The 13,260-nt window shown below is 41.1% G+C and overlaps 1 protein-coding gene across 1 annotated transcript in view; it reads left to right on the forward strand.

Annotated features, from left to right (window-relative positions):
- Positions 1 to 13,260, forward strand: part of GNAZ (G protein subunit alpha z) — a 1,217,669-nt gene that overhangs the window by 588,728 nt on the left and 615,681 nt on the right. The window lies entirely within an intron of this gene.

A 13,260-nucleotide genomic window follows, 5' to 3' on the forward strand; every position in this document is an offset into this window, starting at 1 on the left:
AGTCATAAATCTATATATTTGTTTACAAAAAGAAGAGTTGCTAGGTTGTTTTGGAGGCAAATGAAGTTAATGGAATGGTATATTTTAATAGGGCTTGCAGGAAACACATGCTAGTGTTTTCTCTTTTAGCCAGAAGAAAAGGGAGATTTTTTTAGACCGAAAGAGGATATGGGAAATTTTAGTTTTAATCTATGAGATGTAGAGTTGCTAGTTTACTCTGGGACATCGAAAGCAACCTGTTTAGTTCAGTGGGGTTTGTGTTGTGCAGAAGGTGTTAGCTGAAGGAATAACTTTTCCATGGTTCCACGTAACATGGCTTTTTTTTTAACTTTAAATCGAGTAATAGGTTATTATTTTGGAGTCAGTTTAAAAAGGAGGTTGAGATCAGCTTCTAGTTTTGACTTTATACAGACTAGAGAGGGAGCCAGATTGTCGGCATAAAGTATAAGAGGATGAAGAAAGTCAGTGGTTAGCTTGTTTTTACAAAAACTGAGACATGCAGAGGAGGAAAGACCAAGCATTGAGGAACATTTTTGTATAAGTTAGCTGTGGTGTAGGTTGAGGACCAATTTTGACTGTGATGGTCCTCTGTGAGATGAAGCCCTGAACTCAGACTAGGACTTTGAAGCTTACTTCAGTGGCTGTGAGTGTGTGAAACACAAAGAAATGAACTTCAAGATTGAATGCTTTAGTTGGAGCAATAAAGATGGTACCTGTTAGGTTGCTTTTGTAAGTGCTGGATAAGTTGTCGTCTGTAGGGATGTGAAGTGCAGTCGTGCTGCAGCCAGCCCAGAAGTAATGGTGACAACGGGATAGTAAACTGTATTTTTGTATAGCTAGTTGATTGTATGCTAATTTTCAAACCATTTTTCTAGAATGGATAGTACAGATATGAGTCAGACGTCTTGTGCTGGGAAGAGTGTAGAAGCTTTTGGAAGATGCTAACAGTTGCTTGTTTCTTGACTTGGGGCATTATATTGGTAAAACAGCAAAGGTTGTAAAAGTGGCAAAGGGAGTAGGTGGTCACAGTAAAGATAGATTCAAAGGTATCAAAGACTAGGTACCTTTCTAAACTGCTACTACTGCTACAGGAAATCTCTAAATGCTTCAAAATGTTGTCTTCATGCTATCTTGTTACTCCAGTTATGTTTATTATATAGAATTTTGCTGATTGGTTGCCCTGATAGATTGCTGATGTAAGTAAATTGCTGGAAATGGAATGTTTCTTTAGCATTCTAACTATACTATTCTGCAGGTTCATAGGTTCATAGGTAGGTACTAGGCTATCTGCCCGAAGGCATTTATAAGCCTAGCTGGAATGTGTTGGCTTTCGCCACCCCCTTAAATGAGTTCCCTGTGCCTCTGTCCAGCAGAGCCAATGAAGTGATCCCTGGGGTAAACTTTCTGTTTCCCATCCACTCGTCAAGGTTTCTCTTGAAGAGGGTTAGTGAGGAGATCTGCCTAATGTAGATTGGAAACTTGTTCCAGAGCATGGGAAGTCTCTGTGACAGGAATCTATCCCTCCAACACGTCCTATTTATTGTTGTGGTAAGGTTTAGATCCCTGGAGCGTGTGGCTCAAAGGGATATGGTTTTCTTTAGGTGGAGCATGTCCATCAATTCTGGGTTGTACATGGCCTTGTATGTCAGGCAGAGATCACCTCTGAGTAGGCGGTATGCAACCGAGTACAGCTGGAGTTTCTTCAGTCGAGCTGCATAGGGCATCTGCTTGAGGCCAGTGATTCTCTTGGTGAGGTATTTCTGTGGTCTTTCCAGTTGTTGCAGGTGTCTTGTAAGGTACATCCCAAATGGGGCATTGTACTCTATGATGGGTCTGATGAGTGATGCACTGAGGGGCCCAATGACCTCTTTCAATACGGATGCAAACACTTTTGTGATTAGGTGGGCCACCTAGAAGGATTTTCTAACCACTTTGGCAATGTGATTATCAAAGGAGAGGTTACTATCTACTTGGGTCCCCAGATCCCTTATTACGTCTTCCGTATTTAGGGGGCTACCACCTACGTGGTAGTTTGTGGGTACTTTGTTTTTTCCAAAGGGGATGACTATGCACTTTTTGGCATTTAGCTTGAGGCCATGGTTTTGCCACCAGGTATCTGTCTCAGTGAGACCCTTTTGGATGATGTCTGTGTCAGCCAAAGAGTCAATTATAGCCCCTAGTTTGCAATCATCTGGGAACCTGGTCAGCCATAGTCCTCCTGTGCTTGCCTGTACCTCTGAGAAGTATATGCCGAACAGGAGGGGTCCTAGGACTGAGCCCTGGGGAACGCCACATGTAACTGGTTTAGAGTCAGACCTAGCTCCCACAACTCTTACCATGTGGGTTCTGTCCATGAGCCAGTTGGCAACCCATCTTGTGATGTAGGGGTTTATGTTCAGGGTGGTGAGCTTGTCTATAATACCTGAGTGGGGAATGGTGTCGAAGGCCTTTGCAAGGTCTAGGTAGGCTGTGTGGACCACCTTTCCCTCATCTATAGCCTTGGTAACCGATTCAAAGAAGTCCACCAGGTTTAGGAGGCAGGATCTGCCCTTAACAAAGCCAAACTGGGTAGGGTCCATTGTTTGGAGGTTTCCAATGTCTCTGTTAATGAGATCCATGATGATGCGCTCCATAGCTTTGCAGACCAAGCTAGTCAGGCTTATACGGCGATAGTTCCTGGGGTCCATTGTGGCTCCACCTTTGTGGAGTGGAATAACCGTTGCTGTGCGCCACTCTGTGGGCATGTAGCCTGTGGAGAGGCTTAGTTTAAACAGTGTGTTTAGGTGAGGGGTTAGTTCATCTTTGAGCTTGTGTAGGATGCAGCCTGGGATACCGTCCGGTCCCAATGATGCTGCGTTTTTGGTTTGCAGAGGGCTGCTTTAACCTGAGTGTCTGTTATTTCAGGGGCACTACATTCTTCTGGTATAGTTATGGGCCCTTTTGGGGTTGAGAGGGGGTGACATTTGCACTGAACCTGTCTGCCAGGATGTTGGCTATATTAGTCGGTTCAGCGTATTTTGTGCCATTGTGCACTAACTCTGCGCAGATCTGAGAATTGCCACTTAGATTCTTGACATAGCTAAAGAATGCCTTGTGGTTATCTTTGGAGTCCATGGCAATTTTTCTTTCGAAGCCAGCCTTGAATGATTTTATGAGGGAACGTAGTTTCTTGCTGATACTGATCAGGGATGTCTTCCCTTCTTGGGATTTTACTATTTCCTGTACTAGTTTCCTTCTTCTATTGTATAGCTTGTTTATGGCAGGGGTCCACCAGACTGGTTTCCTTTTCTTGGAGGAGTGAGTCTTGGTTTTGTTTGGGATAGCATGGTCCACGCATTCTTGTAGGTGCCCATAGAGTGCATTAGTAAAGGATTTTTGCAGCTTGGACAGCGTTATCCTTTAGCATAGGGGCTTTGAAACTTCCCACCTCGGTCTTAAGTAATGTGAAGTTTGCTTTTTAAAAGTTTTTCATGGTGGTTTCTTTGACCAGGGGTGGTGGCGGAATGTGGATATCCAGAGTGATTAGTTTATGGTGAGATCTAACCAGCGAGAGGTTGACCTCCGGTGTGGAACACCGGTCGTCCATGTTGGTGATGACCAGGTCCAATATGTTGTCACCTCTGGTGGGGGAGTTGACCAGTTGATCCAGGGCATTTGAGTTTATAAATTCTAGGAAATGTTGGGCAAGGGAGTTTGTACTTGAGTAGTTCTCCCAGTTAATGTTTGGGTAATTGAAATAACCCAATATCAGGGTGTTTGGTAGGACCTTTATGTTTCCCAGTGTTTCCAGGAATGCGGAGTGGGGGTCCTGGGACATGGTGGGTGATCCATAGCAAGCTCTAATTTGAATAGCAGTTTTACCCATTGTTAGTTGCATGTGGATGATCTCTGAAGCATCATGCTGTGCCACTAACCTGGAAGTGTGGGTATCCTTGATGAATATGGATACTCCCCCACCTTTTGTATTTCGGCCCGGGTTTTGTGGCCGAAATGTATGGTATGAGTTGTAGCCTGGTAGTGCTGGGGTGCTCTCCCGAGCCTTAAACCAGGTTTCTGTTACTGCACATATATCAATTTTCAACATACTGAGGAGTGCCTCGAGTGCATGCATTTTGAGGTTTAGACGTCTGGCATTGAGTAGCATTACCCTCAGTGTTTTGTTACTGGTGCTATTTACAGTGGTGGGTTTATCTTTTGAGCCTTGCCTAAAAAAGGCACTATGGGGGTGGCGAGAGCCTTGGCCAGTATTCGAAAGCCTAAGGGTGACAGGTGCAAGCCATCTCTAACGAAGTAGTGTGGCTTGTCGAGCATGTCATCCCAGGCTGACAGACACTGGATCCCCTTTGAATAACACCAGAAGCTCAGCCAATTGTTGAAATTGATAATTCTTTCTATATACCGTGGTATCATTCTTGATGAGGGCAGGATGCTACTCAGGGTCAGGGTCATACAGGCCTGGGCTACGTGATCAGAGAGCTCCTCCATGTCTCTTTTCATGTAGTCCAGGGAGGTACGGCTCCGGTCATTCACACCAACATGGACAATGACAGAGTCATATTTGTACTTGTTCTGGAGAGACCTTGTGTTATGTGGCGGATTCTGGCACCTGACAGGCAGCTAACAGTAACCTTCTCCTTGTTCAGCCTAGTGAGTGGGACGTCAGTGTGCCTGACTATAGAGTCACCTATTACTAGTGTGTTTTTATTTTTATTTTTATTTATTTATTTAATTTATTTATTTATTTAACATTTGTTGACTGGGAATGTTGGGTATGTTATTTTGTCTTAAGGGCTCTGATTGTGTGGCACACTAGTTTTGTGAAGTATGTGTTTCATGGTTTGTGGTGGGGGGGTGGTGGTTGCTTGGAAGTCTGCTTTGGAGGTCTCTGTTGCTTCTGCAGATTTTTATTTAGCGCCTCCAAGTATGTTTTCGTGTATTTATGTGTGTTTTTTGCTGGTGCTGGTTTCATAGGTCTTTGTGAGACTGGTGGTGTGATGCAAGTAAATTCCCTTCTCCTCTTGACTGCCTGGTCCAGTCTTGGATTGAGAGAGCATAGCCTCCAGTTTGGCTGTATAATTGCATCTCTTGCATGTATTAGTGTTTGGTGAAAGGAGTAGAGGGTTGTCTGTGTACATGAGGCAATTGTAACATTGCCTCAAAATGCCCAGATTCACCAGATGGACCGGATAGTACACCTGAAACTGCCCTTTGGACATGCCTGGCTAGGTACAGTGAACTGTTTTACTGATTGGCTGGTAAAGTCGAATAGAGAGCCTTGTCCTTCTCTATGGTATAGGGGGGGTCTAGTGCTAAGGTTTATTAGTGCTTGCTATGAGTTTTGAACAAGTGCCAGTATGAGAAGTGAATGGTTTGAGTGCTTAAGTTGAAAGTTTATCTAGTTCCAAGGGAAAAATTGAAGAGTAAACATTGTGGAGCCGGGAATAGTTATACCCTAGCTAACTAGCAAAACTGTGCAAATGCGGGTTTTATAGCAGGGAAATGTAAGAGATAGAACTTAGCCCAAAATGGCCAATAAACTACTAATTTCTGGGCTAAAACCACTCCTCCAGGGACAGATAAGCTGCTCAAAGCTCCCTCTCTCACAGTGAACAGAGAAACTTCCTTCTATCCAAGTAAGGTATGGTAAAGGCATACACCTTCACCAGTGTACCACTTGGCCTTTCAGAGGTCTGCAGGAAAGGTGATTATTCTGGTTTCTTTTCATTAAGACTGGAGTAAGAAAACGTTGAGAGGTTTACTCCCGTTAATCTGATGTCTGTCTTGGGGATTCTCATGATATAAATACTTAAGGAAAATAATCAGACTATGTGGAATCCACAACCACACAAAACTCTATATATAATTGGTTCAGTGTGGAAGTCAGTCTAACTTATCCTCCTGGGCTATGTAAGTGAAAGTTATGTACTTACTATTATGATATCTCTAGATAAGAAGATCCATTTTCATCAATGTATAAGACTGGAACCACAGGTTTGTGGTCATTTCAGCATCTAAACCCTTCCCAGGCTACAATCTTCTCACCTTTACCCACTACGACATTTCAGCTAGATTTCTCTCCTGATATCTATTGTGCCACTTAAAAGTAGAGCACATTAAGAGCCATTATCACTAAATAAACTCTGGATCATGACAGTCATGAGGTAAAGGGAAGGAGGGCACATTAAGAGCCATTATCACTAAATAAACTCTGGATCATGACAGTCATGAGGTAAAGGGAAGGAGGGCACATTAAGAGCCACTATCACTAAATAAACTCTGGATCATGACAGTCATAAGGTAAAGGGAAGGAGGGCATTATCACTAAATAAACTCTGGATCATGACAGTCATGAGGTAAAGGGAAGGAGGGCACATTAACAGCCATTATCACTAAATAAACTCTGGATCATGACAGTCATGAGGTAAAGGGAAGGAGGGCACATTAAGAGCCATTATCACTAAATAAACTCTGGATCATGACAGTCATGAGGTAAAGGGAAGGAGGGCACATTAAGAGCCATTATCACTAAATAAACTCTGGCTCATGACAGTCATGAGGTAAAGGGAAGGAGGGCACATTGGGAGAAGATGTTACTATTTAAAAACAAGTTCTTCCAAAAATATGTTGCTTGGTACACTCGTTACCAAGACGACATGTTTTTACTTTGGCATGGCCCTAGTGAAATTGTCCATGATTTTGTAATTTCTATCACATCTTTAACAGATTTTTTTGAATTCACTTACAATCTGCAAAATGACAACATCAATTTTTTGGACATTCACATCTATAAAGATGTACACCATGGCACCTTTAAAAGTACTATATTTAGGAAACCTACTTATTCTAATTCACTTCTTCACTTTTCTAGCTGTCACCCTTACCATCAGAAGAAGTCTATTGTTAAGGGTCAGATGGTCAGGGCAGCTAGAATGGTTTCAGATGAGAATGATTTTATGAAAGAATGTGAATTAATCGGAAATATGTTTTCTAATAGAGGGTACCCCACAATGTTAATTTCAAAGATTACTACAGAAGTTATCACTAAAAGACAAACAGGGTATTTTAAACCCTTATTGTCTAAGGATAACATAGTGGAACATGTTAATCATGTAAACAAACACACTGATGTCTTTGATGGATCCACTAACAATTTTACCATCACCTTCTTATGTACATACAACCTAGACCACGCTCTTATTAGAGAAATCTTGAATAAGAACTGGGCCCTCATTACTGAAGATAGCAGTCTGAATAGTCTGCTTGGAGACCAGTTAAAGATTACTTATAGACGTGGGCACAACTTAAAATCATTATTGGAATATCATAAAAAACCTTCTGTGTCTAGGAATAAGGGTATGACTAAATGTGGAACCTGCCAACAATGTAAGCACTTAAACACTGCTTACCAATTTATAATAAATGGTAAAAACTATAAAGTGCAGGGTAAATATAATTGTGACTCTAGGGGAATTGACTATGCAGCTATCTGCCAAAACTGCACCGCTTTTTATATAGGGAAGACAGAAAGGAAACTTAAACAGCGTATATACGAGCATCAATACGCTATAGCCAAAGGTGATAAGACAAATGCCTTGGCTAAACATATATATCTGTTTCCCAACCATACTTTTAAATTTACTGTATTAAAACAAGTAATACAGGAAGAGAGGGGCGGGCCATGGCAGATAAAATTGGAAATTGGAAATTGAGGAACTTCTATGGCAAATTAAGTGTGTTGCCCACATTCCTCCAGGGCTAAATGAAAGCATTTCTATTAAATGCTTTCTTAAACTTTTTTAGCACTTAAGCGTTAGCTTTTTGGTAAAAGAAATAAATGTAGCATATTTGAGCTGCTTAAAATAAATTACACATAGGTTACTTTTTAGTTTATTTTGATGTATTATGTTAATGCATTAAATATATGATAGTCTGGGCTATGAAGTTGGGTGTTTTGATTGTTAATAATATGTCAATTATTAATTGACTAGTTTCCAATTAATTAATTTGGATGTGTTTTACTATAAAATTGTTTGAATGTATTGCATTTGCTATCTGATGAAGGAAGAGCATCGACTATTCCGAAAGCGCTTATTCTATTAAAAGCAGTTTGCACCGTTCATACTGTTCCTTGGGTTATTTTTCGCCTTTTGGCTTCAAAGGAGGGCATATGTACTGAAGAGGATGGTTCTGTCTATCCAGTAGTTAAAGATGAACACATAGTCACATTTTCAGCCACATTAGGTTCATAAGTAATTACTAGGCTAGCTGCCTTGCAGGCGATTTTAAGCCTAGCCAATTTCACCAAAGGTGAGAATCAAATCCTGCACCTTATACCTGTGAAGTAAACACCTTAACCATTATGCCAACCCCCAACCATTAAACCAGCAAGGCACAGCCCCACACTTTGTGGGCATCATGAGAACATAACTTTGATCACTGTGGCTCCTAAAGAAAACCGAGACCTAGAGATCACACCCGGATTACGGTGTTTTGCAGACGTCTTCCAAGAAGCCCAAATGGCAGCTGCAGAAATATTATTGAAAATACATTTCTGAAAAGTGTCTGGCAGGTACTGACTGCTTTAGCTCAGTCTGCTGGAGCTACAGAGAAGCGCCTCTTGTTACATTTTTCATAACAGCACGTGATGAGAGTTGATAAGCCACTTAGACAAAACCAAGGGTAACTCTGAAGTAGTGTTTTCCTAGAGTGAGATAAAGAATTGAAAATCATTTCTGATTAATTTATGATCACATGAAATCAGAGCTGTCTGTGGATATCAATGTAATACAAACCTCTCAACCTCTTACAACAAGAAATCTGAAAAGCCGTAAATAGTGGGGGACAAAGGCCCAAAAATAGGCACAATTTTTAAATATCACTGCTATAAACCTAGAAAGTAGAATAACAAGTTTTGTATTAGCATGAATTTTGTTAAGGGTATGAAGTCTGAAACTCAAATATCTGTCATTATTTTCTGACTTAAATCTTCAATGATTTGCTACAAAACCACAGTTTTATGAAAAACTGAACAAAAATATGAGGCAAAAATCTAGACATGCTGCGAAAATCTGTACAGTTGAGAGGTATGAAATGTTAACAGCTATTTATCAGTGTTCAAGTAGTTAGAAAAGAATACATGCAAACTGCTGGACTGATTAAGGTCTGTGTCAGTGACCACCGTAGGCATAAAGGAAGCATGAGTCTGTAATGACACTATCATCAGTTAGACTAGTTAGGGAGGTTCTGCACATAAGGCCTGTATTTCAGATATTCATTTAGTGGAACCAATGGTCATCATTACTACAGTCTTCCAAGACTGGTGGTTCAAATCAGCTTTAGTAGTAAGTTCAAAAAGGAGGAAGGGTTAATGTCTCTAAAATGAAGTACAAATTCCTTGAAGTGACACATTCCTTGAGATAAGCTCATACCTGGAAAGTACTGCTTAAGAAAGCTATGCTGACTTTTAAAGAAGTCAAAGGTGAAGTGCGGAACTTCAGCCTGTATTACAACAATGAAAAGGATAATCTAAAACTCCAGGTTTTGCAGCAATAAAGGGATCAAACTCTTTGCAAGTAGTTCAGGTAGCAAAAATGAGTCCATGTAGTTTTGCACATTTTCAATCTTAGGCCTCTAAGGAAATGGGAGATGGCTGTCCCTAGATGGGTATGACGTGCACCTAGTTATTACAGAAACTGCAGTAACCATGTGGTTAGACGAACAGAGTGAAGGTCTGAATAAGGCTTGACAGATGGGCCAATCAGCAAAGCTCTGAAGGATCTCTGATGCAAATGAGTCTCCATGAGATGAGGTCAGAGGAGACAGAATGGAGACAGAACCACAAGTGACAAGACTAGAATACAGCTATGAGAATGACTCCGGACTTTATCTACTTGGCTTTCTGGTTAAACTTTAGGATAAGGAGAAATGGAGGAAAAGTGTAATGGAGTCCTTTTGGCCATTTCTGATCAAAATCATCCCTGGGATATTCCTCCAGAGAAGGAATCAGGGACTAGAGGTTGTTGCATTTAACCATTTAATAGTGGTGAAGGACGAAACAGAGTCCTAGCTAGGGGAAGATGTACCTTGCATGAAAGAGTGTCCACTGTGAATCCACTTAATGTGACAATCTGTAATGGCTTCATATGGGACTTTGTAGTGTTCAACTTAATTCCCAAGGACTGGAAAAACTGAACACCTTCAACTTCAAGTTTAATAAAGTGCCTGTAAACAAGCAATGCACTAACTAAAACAAAACATATAATTAAATAAATCAATAAAATAAAAAGGCATAAAACATCAAGTCAGTACAGAGTAAAATTATAAAACCTTGTTAAGATTAGGCATAGCATTTTCACCACCACCAGTGATATCAAAGTCTGCATGAAGCTTGTTAAAAACAAGTGATATTGAGTACATCAGTAACATCACAGCATGCTAGTTAACTGTGTCCCTTTTGTATAAATACTTTTCAAAGGCAGGGGACTTCCTTAACCAACCAGGTAACAGGTGCCAAAGATGTGCACCTTGATAAGTGAAAAAGCAGAGTACCACATGTGTCCAGATTAGTTGATACAACTGCCAGCAACCCCTGGGAAGTGAAGTGAAGGGAGTGAAGCTGATGGTACCACTTCAGAACAGCCCACAAACAAGGCAGACCCCAAAGCCTTCTATGGTAGGTAAGATAACACAAAACTTTGACAGACAACCAATGCAGACTTTGCTGAGCTAGTGTGATTCCATAGTACCTAGCTATCACAATAACAGGCTGCAGAGTTTTGCATCAGCTGCAGATGGCTAAGTACTGCGGCAGGCAGCCCCAGATAGAGAGATGCAGTTATCCAAATGGGAAGAGACAAGCAAAAGCACAACAGTAAGGAGATCACATGATGGGGCAAGATGCACATATGAGGATTTGATGATGGCCAAAATCTAGTCCTTCAGTGTCAGCTTATTGTAAGAAAACATCCCTATCTCCCATACCCTGGACATGAAACGGAGCTTGTCCCTACAGTAAAACTACAGTAAAAAATATCAAAAGACAAGAGAGGAAGTGAGCAGCCTCTACGTGCTGCATAAAATGTCATTGCCACCACCTTATAGGTGTTACATTTGAGCTGATTGTAGACTCTCCTATATGAATAAGACCTCCCAGCAGGAACGGTAAAGCAACATATATGCTGGAAGCAATAAGAATGGCTGTATATTATCAGCATAGCAATGGCAATACAACCCTCTCAAAGGTGTAACATCTCCAGGAGGCAACATGTAAACAGTGAAGAGAAACGGTGCCAGAATGGACTCCTGTGGTGCAGCACAATCAAGACTTAGTACCTGATAGTACCCTGAGAGCTAATAGAGAACCAGTGCAGGATCACATCAGTAATACCACAATGGTGTTCTAATAGGCTAAGAAGAGTAGAATGATCCACCTTCTTAAAAGTTGAGGAGATAGCAATTATGTCCAGAACACAGTAACAATGCTGATCCCTTATCATAAGATTCTTCTTAAAGCTGTCACAGTACTGTGGCTAGCTCTGAAGCTGAACTCGATAGGGGCACTGATACTGTTATCACTCAAGTATAACTCCAGCTCTAAAGCTGAAATCAGTAGGGGCGCTGATACTGTTATCACTCAAGTATAACTCCAGCTCTAAAGCTGAAATAAATAGAGGCGATGATACTGTTATCACTCAAGTATAACTCCAGCTCTAAAGCTGAAATAAATAGAAGCGATGATACTGTTATCACTCAAGTATAACTCCAGCTCTGAAGCTGAAATCGATAGGGGTGCTGATACTGTCATCACTCAAGGATAACTCCAGCTGAAGTGATAGGGGCACTGATACTGTCACCACTCAAGTACAACTCCAGCTCTGAAGCTGAAATCGATAGGGAAGCTGATACTGTCATCACTCAAGGATAACTCCAGCTGAAGTGATAAGGGCGCTGATACTGTCATCACTCAAGGGTAACTCCAGCTCTGAAGCTGAAATCGATGGGGCGCTAATACTGTTATCACTCAAGTATAACTCCAGCTCTAAAGCTGAAATAAATAGAGGCGATGATACTGTTATCACTCAAGTATAACTCCAGCTCTAAAGCTGAAATAAATAGAAGCGATGATACTGTTATCACTCAAGTATAACTTCAGCTCTGAAGCTGAAATCGATAGGGGTGCTGATACTGTCATCACTCAAGGATAACTCCAGCTGAAGTGATAGGGGCACTGATACTGTCACCACTCAAGTATAACTCCAGCTCTGAAGATGAAATTGATAGGGATGCTGATACTGTCATCACTCAAGGATAACTCCAGCTGAAGTGATAAGGGCGCTGATACTGTCATCACTCAAGGGTAACTCCAGCTCTGAAGCTGAAATCGATGGAGCGCTAATACTGTTATCACTCAAGTATAACTCCAGCTCTGAAGCTGAAATCGATAGGGGCACTGATACTGTCATCACTCAAGGATAACTCCAGCTCTGAAGATGAAATTGATAGGGGCACTGATACTGTTATCACTCAAGGATAACTCCAACTCTGATGATGAAATCGAAAGGAACGCTAATACTATTATCACTCAAGTATAACTCCAGCTCTGAAGCTGAAATCGATAGGGGAGTTGATACTGTTATCACTCAAGGATAACTCCAGCTCTGAAGTTGAAATCGATAGTGGTGCTGATACTGTTACTACTCAAGTATAACTCCAGCTCTGAAGCTAAAATCAATAGAGGCGCTGATACTGTTATCACTCAAGTATAACTCCAGCTCTGAAGCTGAAATCGATAGGGGTGCTGATACTGCTATCACTCAAGTATAACTCAAGCTCTGAAGCTGAAATCGATAGGGGCGCTGATGCTGTCATCACTCAAGTATAACTCCATCTGAAGATAACACTACTGTCTCTAAAACCTTGCCAAAAAGAGAAGCCTGGAAACTGATAAATAGTTATTTATATTAATCAGCTTTCAGCAGAGAATACTGCTTACAAGTGGAGACTGAAACTTGATTTGCAACATTGAAGAGGTATCTGGGGGACCTAGAAGGGAAAATATAAAAAAGAGCAGTAGATTTCTGAAGGCATTTATGGATATACTAGCGAAAAACAAAAAGACAGCTTGGAAACACCAAAACAAATTCTCTCTCAGTTTAATGAAGCACTTTTCGTCTTGCACATGTGGCAAGACTTCATCAGAAACTGAACAAACTTCAACACAAGCAATATATACACACCCTTTTTGTCATATGACACTTCTAA

The sequence above is a fragment of the Protopterus annectens genome, chromosome 4.part0 (assembly GCF_019279795.1).
Source record: "Protopterus annectens isolate FY-2018-M chromosome 4.part0, PAN1.0, whole genome shotgun sequence".
Taxonomy (NCBI): domain Eukaryota; kingdom Metazoa; phylum Chordata; order Ceratodontiformes; family Protopteridae; genus Protopterus; species Protopterus annectens.